This window comes from Acinonyx jubatus, chromosome B4, assembly GCF_027475565.1.
Source record: "Acinonyx jubatus isolate Ajub_Pintada_27869175 chromosome B4, VMU_Ajub_asm_v1.0, whole genome shotgun sequence".
NCBI lineage: Eukaryota > Metazoa > Chordata > Mammalia > Carnivora > Felidae > Acinonyx > Acinonyx jubatus.
The window spans coordinates 133,367,172-133,382,314 of NC_069387.1; the positions used below are offsets into that span (position 1 = coordinate 133,367,172).

Sequence of the window (15,143 nt, forward strand, 5' to 3'; positions counted from 1 at the left end):
ACCTATGATCTAGCTGGGATACTGGAAAAAGGTTTTCCAAGGTGACCACTCAGAGCTTTCCTGGAGAGAAGCCCCGGACAGAGACGGAAGTGAGGAAGGCCCATGCCGGCAGCACAAAGTCTCAGAGGCTTCTGGGCCAAAAGCAGCCCCAGGGGCCATCCTCAACCCCTCCTCGGTCTGCAGCAAAGCCAGCACCATACCTGTTTCACATCTTTAAATTCTCACATATACCAGAGTCCACACTAATGTGAGCGGAAGCCAGGAGCAAGGAGGAATGCCAGTTACCTACTGAGTAGGGCAATGGTATGTAAATTATATATTTACAGATACACGTATTTACATACACAGTTACGAATATACACACATATATATTAAGAAGGCCAATTACATATGAAGAAAAGGAAACCAATGTACCGAAAATATGACAGTAAAGGTAAAATGCTAACTGGGGAGCCAAGGGAACTCAATTATGGGAGAAGCGAACCAAGCCACTCCCTGCTCACCCTTTCTTTAACCCCTGGGTGAGGTCACCTGGCTCTGCCACTGAAAGCAGCAGCTTCTCAAGGATAATGACAAAAGCGCCTGCCAGAACAGGAGGGAAACACAGCGCCGAACGTCCACGTAAAAACATTGCTCACGTGTCCTACTCACACTTAGGGTTTATAAATTAAAATACGCATAAAGTTACTGACCACAATTCCAAATACGAGTATTCATGAAAATGCCTGTTTCTGGGGGCACCTGGGGGGCTCAGGGGGTGAAGCGTCTGACTCTTGATTTCGGCTCAGATCACGATCTCAAGGTTCGTGGGTTCGAGCCCCACGTCAGGCTCCATGCTGCTGGTGTGGAGCCTGCTTGGGATTCTGTCTCCTTGTCTCTCTGCTCCTCCCCTGCTCTCTCTCTCTCTCTCTCTCTAAAAATACATAAACGTTTTTAAAAAAATTTTTAATAAAAAAGAAAAAAAGAAGAAAACGCCTATTTCCCTGTAGCATATTTGTTTCAGAAATTCTTGAAGGCATATACTCTTAAATACTTCAAAAAATACAGATAAGTACTATTCTGTGAGCCTCTACAAGGGATTGGAGGTGGCTCTGGACAGTGGGAGCATATCAGGGTCTAAGAACAGTTAGTTACCTACTGCTCTCGGTAGGTCTCTATTTGCATCTAATTCGCATACCTGAATTTCAGGATTCAAATTCCATTTTTAGGAGAGACTGTTTTAATTGATTCTGGAAAGCTGTGAGTGAATTCCACTGTTATATATTAAATCGTTACCCTTTTTTTTTTTAACATGATAACCTTTTGTTTTAAAGTTTGCCACATTCCAAAACCTAGGCTGTCCAGACTTAGCGCCATCGGTAACTCCCTCAGAGGGACCAAGATGTCCCCAGGCTTGAGGTTTGTTTTTTGGTTTTTTTCCCCCACATCCTCAAGAATCCCCTTTCAAAGAACCAAGTACTTTTGTCTGTTTCTTGTATTCTTGTGAACTTATTAAGTTTGGATCTCTGGGGGCACCTGGGTGGCTCAGTCGTTGGAGGCGTCTGACTCTTGGTTTCAGCTCAGGTCATGATCTCACAGTTCCTGAGTTCGAGCCCTGCATCAGGCTCGCGCTGACAGCGGGGAGCCTGCTTGGGATTCTCTCTCCCTCTCCCTGCCCCTCCCTCCCTCCCCTCCCTCCCTCCCTCCCTCTCTCAAAATAAATAAATAAACTTTTAGAAGTTTGGATTTCTCAGCTAGCAGGTGATCATATAATGAGGTATACTTATAACACTTATAACAGGCCTGGTTTAGGGGCGAAGCAAGAACTTTATACCATAGAGAACTCTAGTTTTAAGAAGAAATCTCTCTCAGAGACAGAAATGTCAGCTCACTTTGGGCTTCAGGTAATTCACTGTAGACCTGTACCAGGTGGTGCTGGCTTTGGGAAATTGCTGCAAAAAAGCTGAATACTTGAAAATGAGACAAATGAAAACGGCCTCATCAGAAGAGAAAAGCCATTCTTGACCAAGTCCTATTAATCGTGAGATAATGTGTGGAGAAAGCAGGGAGAAGAGAGGCCAGTGGCCCACAAGCTACCAACAACAAGCTGTGTGACCTTGGCCAAGTCAACAAGGCGTGTCGCATTGCCTCTGGCTTCATTCCTTGGCTTTAAAAAAAAAAAAAAAAGAAGGGCCTGACTATACTGCCCGCAAGAGCCACTGCAACCCTAAATATCATGTTCCCATCTCTTTATGCCACCAAATGAATAGCAGAATTATGTGGCGGGACGAAACAGAGGACTAATGATGTATAAAAAGGGTGGGGAGGGGAGGGGAGGCTTATTTTTATTACGGGCATCAATCTCAGACCTGCAAGACATGTTTCAGTCTGAAGTTATGACACCTCTCTGTTACTTTCCATAAACACAGCATTTAAAGTTCATCTAGAATTCAGTAAGATATCTTAGTGTGAAGAAGGAAAAGAGTTTGAGGAGCTACCCAGAATTACAACAGGAAGGGCAAAACCTGTGGACCTCATTAAGGTCTGAGGAAAATAGTATATATTTGGGAGATTTCTAAAAACAGGAAAGCACATTGGGGCGCCTGGGTGGCTCAGTCGGTTAAGCGTCCGACTCCAGCTCAGGTCATGATCTTGCAATTTGTGGGTTCGAGCCCCACATCGGGTTCTGTGCTGACAGCTCGGAGCCTGGAGCCTGCTTCTGACTCTGTGCCTCCCTCTCTCTCTGCTCCTCCCCCGCCCATGCTCTCTCTCTGTCTCAAAAATAAATAAAAATATTAAAACAAAAAAACAAAAAACAGGAAAGCATAACCCTGAAAGTGTCTGAAACATGCAAATCGTACAAGGTGACGGCCTAACAGGAAAATATGCTTCTCTGTGTGGCACAGGCTGAGCCAGCAGGGCACTTTCTGGAGAACAGAAAGGACCCGGACGCTGCCTTTCTAATGTTCACGGCGACAGGTAATCCAAAAAGTATATTCACTTTGCAATCGATCACTCAAGCGCCAGGAGCTTAAAAGCCCTTCTAACCAGAAGCACTTTGAGTCCTGCATACACAATAAGGAGGAAGCCACAATTTTTTAATTCCAGAGCACGACTTCCAAGATAGGAAACAACGCAATACGCACACGAGGCTGCTCGGTTATGGAAACAATGGAGCTTTTTGCCCTCCGCTATCCACTAAAAATAAAAACACAGGGGCTAGTGACAGCAGTCAGAAGGGGCCGAGCGCACAGGGTCCGGCTGCGGGGAGGAAAAAGAAAGAACTGACCGAGGAGGAGGGCGGGGGGCCCTTGGAGCGAGCCACAGGCTAATTGTGGGAGTCTGGGGCAGGCAGCCGTGAAACAATTAGTGTCCGGAGAAGCGAATTTGGTCGCCTCTTCTCACAAGTCCCATTTTCCTGTCTGCAGGTTAGATTTGGCTGCGAAGAAAAGAAAGGGCAGCATGCAAAGACAGAATGTGCCCGACGGCAGGAGAAGGAACCAACCCCTGTCAGCAGTTAACTCAAGGAACTCATTTGCTACCCGGTAAGAAAAAAAATACAGCTGGGAGTGTGTAAGCTGGTCTAAGCCAGGCCCAAGTTTCCCACTCATTCCATCTATTTGGGAATGAAGCATGCATGTGTGCTCTAAAACCAGAGTCAAGATGATAAAGCCCGACCTTTCATTTGTCTCGGCCAAAAATCTATTCACCAAGCAAGAAATCAAACATTTACTCCGACATTTTCGCAAAGCATCTTGGAAAGAACACTCCACGCTAGTTCGGTTCCTATTGAACCGGGTGAACGTTTCCATCGAGAAGCTCTAAGACGAGGTGTGTTTAAAAGGTGAGATTTCTGTTAAACCCAAGCACCCAGGGGGGAAAAAAAAATCAATGACAACTCTGCTCTTACAAAGGTCTCCCCTCAAGAAAATACACACCTCAGATGGCACACTCACGTTTTTCTGTCAAACGCCAGCTTCGACTGCCTCCCTCTGCAGCTCAGCCTCCCTCCGTACCTGCCTCCTCCCGGCCCTGCTGGTGTGTCTGACCTCCAGCTCCCCGCCGAATTCTCCCAGCGCATTTCATCATTTCCTGTTGGCCGCCGACTCCTGGCAGTGAGATAAGGTCGGGCCTCCACGCTGCAGGCACCCTCCAGGCACCAGGTCGGCAGACCTCCACTCCGGGCCCGCTGGGACCCTCACGGAAGCGCTTTCTTTTCAGAAAGCGGCCCAACAGAAATCTCAGTACTCGAGAGAAAGTCAGGCAGAGGAGATCTGAGGACAAAAGGCATATAGGACCCTCCCCAAATCAACCTGTCCATCGACTGACTGACACTGCACACGACAGCCTTAGAATCTGTTGCAGTTGGGATCCTTCCAGGTAGGAGCAGAGACCTGCTCTGGAGCTAAGGGGCCAGGAGTCACGGGAGATCATGGGACAGGGACTTACTTGCAGGGGATAATCTTACATGGTCCCTACACGTAAAACTCAACTTCTCTTTGGGACTCCATACAGCGAGGCGCAAGCGGCTCAACAGCTGGAGACCCCGGCCTCTCAGCAGCACAGGCGGCCTCCGGAGGCCCTCAAATGCGCGAGTGGGAGTCGCCAGAATAAAAACTAAACGCAGAAAACACCCTTCCTCCCGGAGCGTTACAAAGAATTAAAAGTGAAGGAAAAAGAATAATGTAACTTTAGGGGAAGGGGAAGGGGTCCTAACTCATTTTTAAATATACGTGCCGATGAGAATACATACTGCATAGTTCCCCTGAGTTAAAGTAAAGAGCCGACACAAACATTCTACGCTGCTTGAAGCCAGGGCAGAACGGGAAGGGACTAAGCAGGAAAGGGTTGCCACGAGCACTTCTGAGCAGGGCTCTGTTTCCTGAGCTGTTTGTGTGCTCCGTTTGTGAAAACTCACTGGTATGCAAACGTGTAATATGTGCACTTGTATGTATATATTGTGTCTCAATGAAAAGTGTTTTTAAAACGTATGCAACAATACTAAAAAATACAAACACTACAAAAAAGAACAGATGTTGAAACTAAGGTGTAAAAACACAAGAAATAAATGTTTTAAGATCTCAGTTTCCCCAAAGTACCCTCCCAGAAGATACAATGTGCACCCCTCCCCCAACCCCTATGGCAAGCTAGATGCTACGTTTAAGTGGCGGTGGCCAGAACTGGATCCTTCCCTCCTTGCAACATGGGCCTCTAGTCTGACCTTACAACACGAAAGAGAATAGGTTAAGAATATCTTTCCAGAATCTTGTGTTTAGAAATGCCTTAGTGGAGGGGCGCCTGGGTGGCTCAGTCGGTTAAGCGTCCGACTTCAGCTCAGGTCATGATCTCTCGGTTTGTGAGTTCTGCCCCACATCGGGCTCTGTGCTGACAGCTCAGAGCCTGGAGCCTGTTTCAGATTCTGTGTCTCCCTCTCTCTGACCCTCCCCTGTTCATGCTCTGTCTCTCCCTGTCTCAAAAATAGATAAAACGTTAAAAAAAAAAGAGTTTTTATAGAAATGCCTTAGTGGAAAAACACCAATAAAGCAATGACCATGCCGACGCAAGGCTCAATTACTTGACATGTGATAATAATTCACACTACTTGGAAAATTATCATGTCACCCTCTGGCCCCCGAAAGAAAACCCCCACAGAAGTCAGCCCAACGCAGACTTCGCTGTACCCCACAGTCCGCTCGGTTCCCCCGCACCCTTACAGAGGGACACACGCTGGAGCTCTAGGCCAGCCGCACCGGGCCACCGGCGTCCTCTGGCCTGCAGGGAGGTGCCTATTTCATCCCGGGGACTGCTGGGGGGGGGGGGGGGGGGGTTAATGGCCCTCAAGGTCATTTTGTCCAGTGACGGACACTAAGGCTGGAGAAGGCTAAATAATGTTTCTAGAGACTACTTCGGTGTACCTGACCACGACATGCAGACAGGCTTTCTACAACTAACGGCCTGGCATTTACCTTCCAAAGCATTTTAACTAAATTTAAGCAGCACAAAGTATGGTCACAAAAGTCCTTTTCTGGGGGTATTTTCTTCCACTAAGAAAGAAGAAACACCTGAGTTCTGGTAGAGCCAGCTGACCATCCTCCTTTCCTCTTCATCGGTTGGCATGACAGAAAACCCCGCCCCAGAGGCCCACTTAGGGCTCTTGGTTACGGGAGAGGACAATCGTGGCGAGATAGATTTATTCATTTTGTTTTTCTAAGACCCTCATTCTCTTTACTTTTTTTGTAATCCAACAAACACAAGCTGCTTGGTGAACATTTATATAATGCTTACTTTATGGTTAATCATGAAAATAATCCCATCAGGGCACTGTTGCCTCTCCCATTTCCCAGATGAGATAACTGAGGTCCAGAAATATTCTATTACCTGCCCTGTGTCCCAAAGCTGGCACATGGGGGTAGCTAAGATCTGAATCAGCTTCCTGAATCCAGCTGTAACCACTCCCCCCACCCCGCTGCCTCGCCACTGTGGCCTCCCTCGATAAACCAGAACTGAATCTCGGATACAGCTGCTGCGTAATAAAAATCTGATCTGAAGTGAATTAAGAATGCAGAGAGCAGGGGTGCCTGGGTGGCTCAGTCGGCTAAGCCTCCGACTCTTCATTTCGGCTCAGGTCACGGTCTCACGGTTTGTAGGTTTGAGCCCCACGTCAGGCTCTGGGCCGACGACGCAGAGCCTGCTTGGGATCCTCTCTCTCCCTCTCTCTCTGCCCCTCCCCCGCTTGTGCTTTTTCTCTTTCTCTCTCTCTCTCAAAATAAATAAACTTAAAAGAAAAATGCAGATGGCAGTGGGACTATGAAGTAACGAGCCCAGCTTTCCTTCCAGCGTGGCTGGGGCGTTCTTCCCGCTCCCCACAACCTCAGCCACACCTCACCAGTGCGTTCCCAGTTCCCAGCAAGAGACAAGCTGTCCTGCCCCTCTGGCAGAGGACAAGACTGTCGCAGGCAGCTCTCCCGCCCTAAGGCAGTCCTGGGACAGAAACACTGCTCCAGGGAAACCCACCTGCTAACCTCTGGCACCTGGTGCCTAAACTGGTATTTCCAGTTCCAATCTGGTTTCTGTCACCGGACTTGAAACCATTGGGCATTCATTCAACAAACATTAGTGGCAGGCACAGTGCTTAAGGCCTCGGGGGCCCCATGGTTGTGAAAGTCAAGGTCCCTGCCCGGGACTGCTCAGTGTCGGGGCAGGACACACGTGTAAATAAATCAACACGGCACGGGCTGATGACCGCGAGAACCAACATGCACCAGGGGCGGAGGGAACACTGCAAGGGCGGCAGCGACCCAGGGTGGGAAGCGGGGTCGGGGAGGGCTCCACAAAGAAAGGGACAGGAGAGGGTTCTCCAAGAGCTTGTCATCAGCCTACTCAAACCACGTAGATAAGGCAGGAAAAGAAATTCAGGGACCCAGGCCAGCAAGTCAGCTAAACGCTACCAGAGCCTCCATGACCTCCGTCCTCAGCCAATGGCTGAGTCCTGCCCCTGCAGTTCACCAGCCCAGCGTAAGCCCCAGACGTCAGGACGACACCAGGCAGGCTGCCTCCTCTCTCTGACACCTTTGTTATATGATCGGCGCGGGGCGGAAACGGCTGCCTTTACCGAGCTCTTCTAAAAGACTCCGTAAGATAGGTACCGCTAGCCCCGTTTTACAGAAGGGAAACCACCAGAGAAGTTAGGCAACCTGCCCAGCACCACCCAGCAAATAATGGCAGAGTAGGATTCAGAGTCAGGTCTACCGGATACTTTCAAAGCCCACGGTCTCTACACCGGGCTCAGGCCTCCCACGGAGCCAGCCTCGTGAGGGACAGGAGGACATGTGTCAACAGGTCACGTCACATGGGGGCGAGAACGGGACTTCCACTATGTGATTTTTTTCCCCCATTCTGCTACCGGTCTGCCCTTGCTCTAATGCCACACTTTTTCCAAAACAGCTTTACTGAGATGTAATTCACATACCATATAATTCAGCCATTCGCAATTTACAGCATATCTAATTCAATGGTCTTTAGTGAATGTAGAGAGTTGTGCAACCAACGTCCCAATTTCAGGACATTGTTACCACCTCAAAAAGCAACCCCGCGCACTTTAGCTGCCACCTCCTTCTCCCTCCCGTCTTCCCCGCCCCTTCCCCAACCCTAAGCAACTACTGCCTCTTGCAAGGTGACCCTTAAAGAGGTTATGGACACACAGTAAAGTAATCAGGACGTTAATAAAACAGTGCAGACTGCAGTTCTGCGCTTCAGTCTTCCCTCCTGGGCTAAACAGAGCTCCCAGACGAGCCAGGACAGGGCCAGGGAAACGCCGGACAGCTCAGAGGCAGGTGCTGGGGGGAGGGGTGGAGGTACCTGGCGGCCCCATGCTAGCTGGGCTCCGCGGTTCTCGTTCTCGTGTCCCTGAACTTAGCGAGCGCTCAACGCAGAGCCTGGTGGTTTGGCACCTGCCGGGACGGCGGAAGTCATGCAGAAGCTCTAGAAGACCCCTCTGGTCACAAGGCCCCACACCGGCAGCAATGCCCATCTCCCCATCTCCGGAAAGGCAAACCAGGATCGTATCCACTACCACAGGCTGGCGCCAACCAGATCGGAGTCATATTGAGAAGCCAACTCTTCAAGATTCTCAACTGGTGACGGCCGGGGTGAGAAGGTGCCTCCTGTGCTCTTCCTCAGGAAGAGCCTTCCTCAGTGCGGAGGGGAGCTGGGACAAGGGGATCCACAGACCAACCAGGCACGCACTTCCGCGGGGCCCTGATTTCTCTATCACACTTCTCCATACGGAACGGATGGACGAGGAAACTCAGCTGCGTGAGGGGCAGGAAACTCCTCCTCGACACTTAAAAGGAATGAGCTTCCGACAGATGCAAACGGGTGAATCACAGAAACTTGGTGGTGAGCAAAAGAGGGCGGGCGCGAAAGGGTGCCTGCTGTGTGTCTCCACTGACACGAAGCTCTAAACCAGGCCAAACAAACCCACCGGGACGGGATCAGTGTGTGCCTGGGGCTGGGGCCGGGCCGGGCCGGGCCAGGCCGGGTGGGGGCGGAGTGCACAGGGCACAAGGGAAGTTCTGAAGCGATGGAAATGTTCTCTGTCTTGCTTGGGGCTGTGGCTGCACAGGCGTATCCATTAGTCAAAGCCCTTAAATGGGTCCATTCGGTTGTATGACATTAATATCTCAATGAGGAGAAAAGGGGAGGGGAGCAGGCAGGGAGGAGGGACTGTGGCAGAGACAGGAAAAGAAGAAAAGCCCCGTGCGGAACCTGAACATCGGAACTGTCCCCACTCTGCAGGGCCAGTGCAGCAAAGCTGCTTTCACCGAGGACCACACGGCAAGGTGCCTCTGAGCTCCAGGCGGTGTCAGCGTGCGTGTATTGCACTGGGTCTCAGTTCTTAGAACAGCTGGTCCCCTAACAGGCACAAACGATCCCGATGAACCCGAGTGCCCTACCCCCTCACCAGGTGAACTCGGCTCTCCCTTAGCACTGCAGTAAAGAGCGCGAGAACGTCTAGTCCGCGGATTAGAAAGGGCGGCTCTCGGTGACAGGTTTCGATGGCCGTTAGACAGTCGGCAAGCAAGTAAAATCTAATGCGATAATTACAATTATTAGCTTTTCTTTCTCCTCAGATGATAAGTAAATCTGAAATTCTAGAATTTAAATGGGTTCTAGAAAGCAGTCCGATGGGTTATTTGGTGTTGGTTGGTGGAGAGAGTAGTGGCCGTGTTCAAATCCTACTTGTTAGCCTTTCATATTTCTATGGAATAAGACATAAATAGAGCCGTCTTTGCCTTTGCTTTTCCCACATATGTATATAAAAAGGAACAATCCAAGCCAAATTTCTAACATTCTCGATCAAAGAAGGAGGTGCCAGAACAAGCTGAACTAAGTACCAGTTCTATCTTTGGAAAAAAACAAAAACAAAAAAACCCTTTAAAACCCTTTATATAAGCTTCTTTGCTTCCCTGGCACTTGCCCAAAGCTAAAGAAAAAAATGAGCCAGACTAATTAAAGCAGAAAGCCCAACTGAGAAAAACTTCAAAGCACCAATGTGATATGAAAAATGTTAATTTCTTTTCTTACACATTTGATAACGTGCCATCGCGAGAAGAAACCCCTGGGCTTCTAACACAACATGTGCGTGGTTAAGATGTCACTCTCGGTTCTGGGGCCCCCTCAGGCCCTCCTGGGTCAACACGCTGAAGATGGAAACTGATCCCTGAAGGAAGGTCTGAACTCAAAAAGGAGTGGTGAGCAAGATTTGTGGTGAGTTTTGGGTATCTGCAGGAATAAAGTCAGAGACAGGCTGTGTTCGAGTGTTACTGGTGCTTTTCCCCCTCTTGTATGGGTGTGCACCCTCTCTGTGCTAGGCTCCAGGAATTACAAGCTAAATCGCTCCCCACACTTGTCCTTACGCAGCTTAGAGTTTAGGAGGGTAGGGAGACAAGCACGCAGGGGACCACCCAGTGTGACAGGTGCTACGTAACAGATGGGAAGCAGGGAGCCCCACCTAGGAGGGTGGGGGAGATGGGAAAACTCTCCGGAAGCTGGGCCATGGGTGGAGTCAGGTAAGGAAGGGGCTGAGGCTCCCTCCTCCCCCAAGAGGGGAGAGGGCACCAGACGGAAGCTCCCAACTTTACCCACCAGGGTTATTTTGTCCACCAAGGGCACTAAAACAAGAAGAAAAACCAATCACCTCCCATTATTTCATTTCAAAGGCATTTTAATAATAAAAAAGGCATTTGACACTAAAAAGCAGGTCATACAACTTCAGAATAAATCAAGAGCCTCAAGCTAAATATCTCTAGCTTTGTAAAGAATAATTACAATGTTGATACTTTGGCCCCATGGCAGTAAAAATACCATCATGACCTGGTGTTTAGAAATTCTACAAATATTAGGTAAAATTAGGGACTATTTATGACATTTTATACACATTTGCCATGACGTTTACATACAATGACTATACTTCCTGATAACCCTGCAAGGTGGGAGGCCTGTCCCCATCTTTTGGAAGAGAAAACTAGAGCTCTAGGGAGGTGGCTTGCCGATGGTCACACAGTGGTGACAGTGCACAGAGCTCCACACTTGGTTCCCTCTGCCAGCGGAGTCCTGGGTCCCACAAGCATGCCGTGACGGTGTGGGAGAGCTCTGGGAGACCTCTGAGGGCCTTATCAGAACTCAACCTGTTCTGGGGCACCTGGGTGGCTCAGTCGGTTGAGCGTCCAACTTTGGACACTGAGCCTGCTTGGGTTTCTCTTTCTCTCTCTCTCTCTGCCCCTCCCCTACCCATTCATTTCCTCTCTCTCTCTCTCTCTCTCTCTCTCTCTCTGAAAATAAATAAACTTTGAAAAAAGTTAAAGAACTAAACATGTTTTATTGTTGCTTTGGAGATGGCAAAGGAAGAATTCAGTTCTTGCCTTTTCTTTTTTTGATAATCCCAAACAACCAACTCAAACCCTTCATGAAACCGGGAGAGGTATAAATATGTAAATAAGTGAAATCACGATCCCAAGCATCCCAGAATGTTCTCATTACCTTCTCCTGCAATTAGACCAGTGCCAGCGATAAAGAAGATGGGAAAGATGGGAGAAGATCGAGAATCCCGATGTGCCAAGAAATAGGGGGCATCCAAACCCTTATTCAAGAATACTGGGCTTCAGCCCGGCCTGTAAATATATACATTTAGAGTTTAATGAATGAATCTAAAGCCCGCAGGCACTGTTGAGTGTTGTAGAAATTCAATTTATTTATTTATTTTTTTAGTTTATTTTAATTTATTTTGAAAGAGAGAAAGAGCAAGCAGGGGAGGGACGGTGGGGGGGGGGGGGGGAATCCCAAGTAGGCTCCTCACTGTCAGCACAGAGCCCAATGTGGGGCTTGAACTCACAGACGGTGAGATCATGACGCAAGCTGGTCAAGAGTTGGTCACTCAACCAACGGAGCCCCTCAGGGCTAAAAATTCAATTTAAAAGACACGCTCTCTAACCCTAAAAGCTCCCATTCTCAGGTCTGAAATGGGATTATAAATAGAATACCAACGACAAACTTAAAAGTGTGTCTCTTTTTACAAATTTCATGTTTTCCTTCTACTTTTACCACTTAAAATTGAAGCCTACTCTAAACAATCTTAAACACAACATTCCCAGTTGTACTTCGACAAGGCACGAGACCCTGCCAAGTGAGGACATTACAGGCTGGCCTCCGTGGGCGAGGTGGAGCTGAGTGGGGCCAAGCAACAGAGAGGGGCAGTGGTGAGCAGGTGCGGGACCCTGGCAGGCTTCTAAGCTCCTCCGCCTGTGACATGAAGACAGCCTCAGTTGCCACACTGGGGCTCGGGAAGATGAAGGGAGGTAATGTACACACAGGGCATTTTTACATGGTGGCCGCTGAGGTCATCCCCATGATGCTGACCCCAGCCAAAGTCGCGGAAGGATCAAAGGGGACTCTCCTAGGATAGGGTGGAAACATAGTAGGCAAAGACGCAGGGACTCGGGTGGCAGCAGCACCCCAAGAAATTCAGAGGGCAGGCGACCAATACAGGTCAGAAAATCAACGATGCAATCCGAATGGAGGAAAACCCACGGTGACCACGAGGAACCACGTATGGATATGGAAGGGGCTGCTTCAGATGGTCTTGCGAAGGAAAATAAAGTGTGGGGGCTCTGCCCAGAAGCCAACCGGGCTGAGCAGCAGAGAGGGCTGAGTCCAGAACAGGTCTCAGGGGCACACGGCGAGCACCCTGGCAGGGGTCACAGGAGACAGCAAGCTGTTCAGCCTGGCAGTGGTTGCCCCACATCCGTGCCCGGTGACCCGGCTCAAGACAGAGTATAGACGAGGAGCCCATTTCCCCCGTGAGTGAGACTGAAGTAAAGGACAGGTTACAAGGGCTCAGTTGGTTAAGCGTCCAACTCTTGATCTCAGCCCAGGTCATGATCTCACGGTTCATGAGATCGAGCCCTACATGGGGCTCCGTGCTGACAGTGAGGAACCTGCTTGGGATTCTCTCTCTCCTTCTCTCTCTGCCCCTCCCTCACTTGTCCTCTCTCTCACTCTCGCGCTCTTAAAATAAATAAGTAAACATTAAAAAAAAGAGAGAAAAAAGGACAGGTTACAAATGGCTTAAATCATATGATCCCATTTGTTTCTAAAAATCACATTTGTGTGTGGTAAACGTAATGCTCTGGAGAAGTGAACATCAAGGTACCGACAGTGATTTTCTTCTTTTGAATAATTTGTACTTGTATTTTACAAAGTACGTGCATTGATTTTACAATGAAGGAATAAACGGAGTTCCTTACAACAGTTTAAACCCAAACGGGTGACTCCAAGGCAGTGCGAGGCAGGCCTGTGGAGGGCCCACGGCTGCACAGAGGGCACTCGGGACCACGACGCTCGGAAGCCTCTGGGCACAGCACACCCAGGGGGTGAACCCCTGCCTGCAAGGCTTCCATAAAACCCCCATTCTGGACAAACCCTGGAGCAAAGATGCCATCAACCAAAGCCTGACAGAACCTCCAGAGGGAGGCACGTCACCCTTGCAGTTGGTCTCACTGGTTGTGCAGTATTTCACGTGGGAAAGCCAAGGGATGGGGTTCCTGGGCATACCCCACAATTCACGCCGTAACTCCGTCTGAGATCTTATGAACCATTTCCGTACACATACTTAAGTCCTAGGAAGGGTCGAGGCTCTCCAGCCACATCCAAAAGCAGAAGACACTGGCCCCGGCCTCAGACCAACGATCTCATCCACAGTAGAGCGCTCCTTTAAGACCTCGGCATCACCCAAATTAACTCCACGCAGAGGCGGGTCTGAGGGAGCCATTGTGGAGGGTAAGCACATCTGAGGTTACCAGAAGAACAGAACCAAATGAAGGCCCCGTCCCCAGGGCCATCCACACACAGGCAGGGGAGACTTCTCAGGCTCTCACAGTTTGACGCCTCCCAGTGAGAACCCTGAGAAAGGGGAGTCAGCTGCCAGACAGCCCCTTCCCTAAGAGGGGACAAAGATCCCAGTGCTTCTGGCAACACACATGACCCACAGAGCTGGGTGACCACCGAACCCATACAACGAACATACGCACGCAAAGCTGTATAAAGGTCGTGACAGGGAAGACGGTCCTGTGACAGTACCTACATACCTGGATTAGGGCTGGGGCAAATTTATTTTTTTTTTTATTTTTAATGTTTATTTATCTTTGCAAGAGAGAGAGAGAGACAGAGTGTGAGCAGGGGAGGGGCAGAGAGAGAGGGAGACACAGAAGATCCTTTCTACTTTTTTTTTAATGTTTATTTTATTTTTGACAGAGAGAGAGAGAGAGAGAGAGACAGACAGAGCGTGAGTGGGGGAGGGGCAGAGAGAGAGGGAGACACAGAATCTGAAACAGGCTCCGAGCCGTCAGCACAGAGCCCGACGCGGGGCTCGAACTCATGAGCTGTGAGATCATGACCTGAACCGAAGTCAGATGCTCAACCGACTGAGCCACCCAGGTGCCCCAGGGCTGGGGGAAATTTTATAAACAGTCCAGAGCATTGACTTCCAAGGCCAAGATCTTCTTAAAATGTGGCACCAAGCATGCTTATGATGCTTCATGACAGTGTTCACTTTTACGACTCCTCACTCTGTAACTGTGTTGGCGGGTAAATGGGGGGGAGGGGGCGGGGGGGGGGGAGGAGATGGACACGAAGAGCAAGCTGACCCAGACCCTGGGGCCCTTTGTGCTTATTCCCCCAGTGTGCCCCTTCCAAATCCACTTCCAGTTCCCTACCTGTTAGAAAGTGTCTTGAGGCTCGGGGGGGGGGGGGGGGGGGGGGAGAGGGACTGGGACCTTTAACTGGTACCAGTATTTCTCTGCTTCATTTATCGAAACGCCAGATTCACAATGTGTAATGTTCAAAACAGTGCATATATAAGAAATAGGCCACGTCCAAATTCATTAGATTCAGATGCTCTTTCCAACAGATTAATGTGACAATAGTGAAGATTTTCTGTCTGTTCCACAAACGTATTCCAACTCATCTATGACCTCATTTTCTGCAGGATTCATTTCTGACGGTACACCGATTATTGTGCTACGTCTATGACGTTAAGAAATACTTTCATTACATAATTATTAGCAGTACCACTTAACACTGCTTTATACACAAGCTTGTCTTCCCAC

General features: G+C 49.2%; 1 protein-coding gene across 2 annotated transcripts in view; it reads right to left on the reverse strand.

The window, feature by feature from the left end:
- Nucleotides 1–15,143, reverse strand: part of PACSIN2 (protein kinase C and casein kinase substrate in neurons 2) — a 132,040-nt gene that overhangs the window by 78,979 nt on the left and 37,918 nt on the right. The window contains exon 1 of one of the 2 annotated variants that reach the window (XM_053226885.1): nucleotides 3,936–4,118. The exons of the other annotated variant lie outside the window; for it this stretch is intronic. The gene's annotated coding sequence lies outside the window, so the exon portion shown is untranslated. Of the gene's footprint in view, nucleotides 1–3,935; nucleotides 4,119–15,143 lie in introns of those variants that run through there. 2 annotated transcript variants of the gene reach the window in all.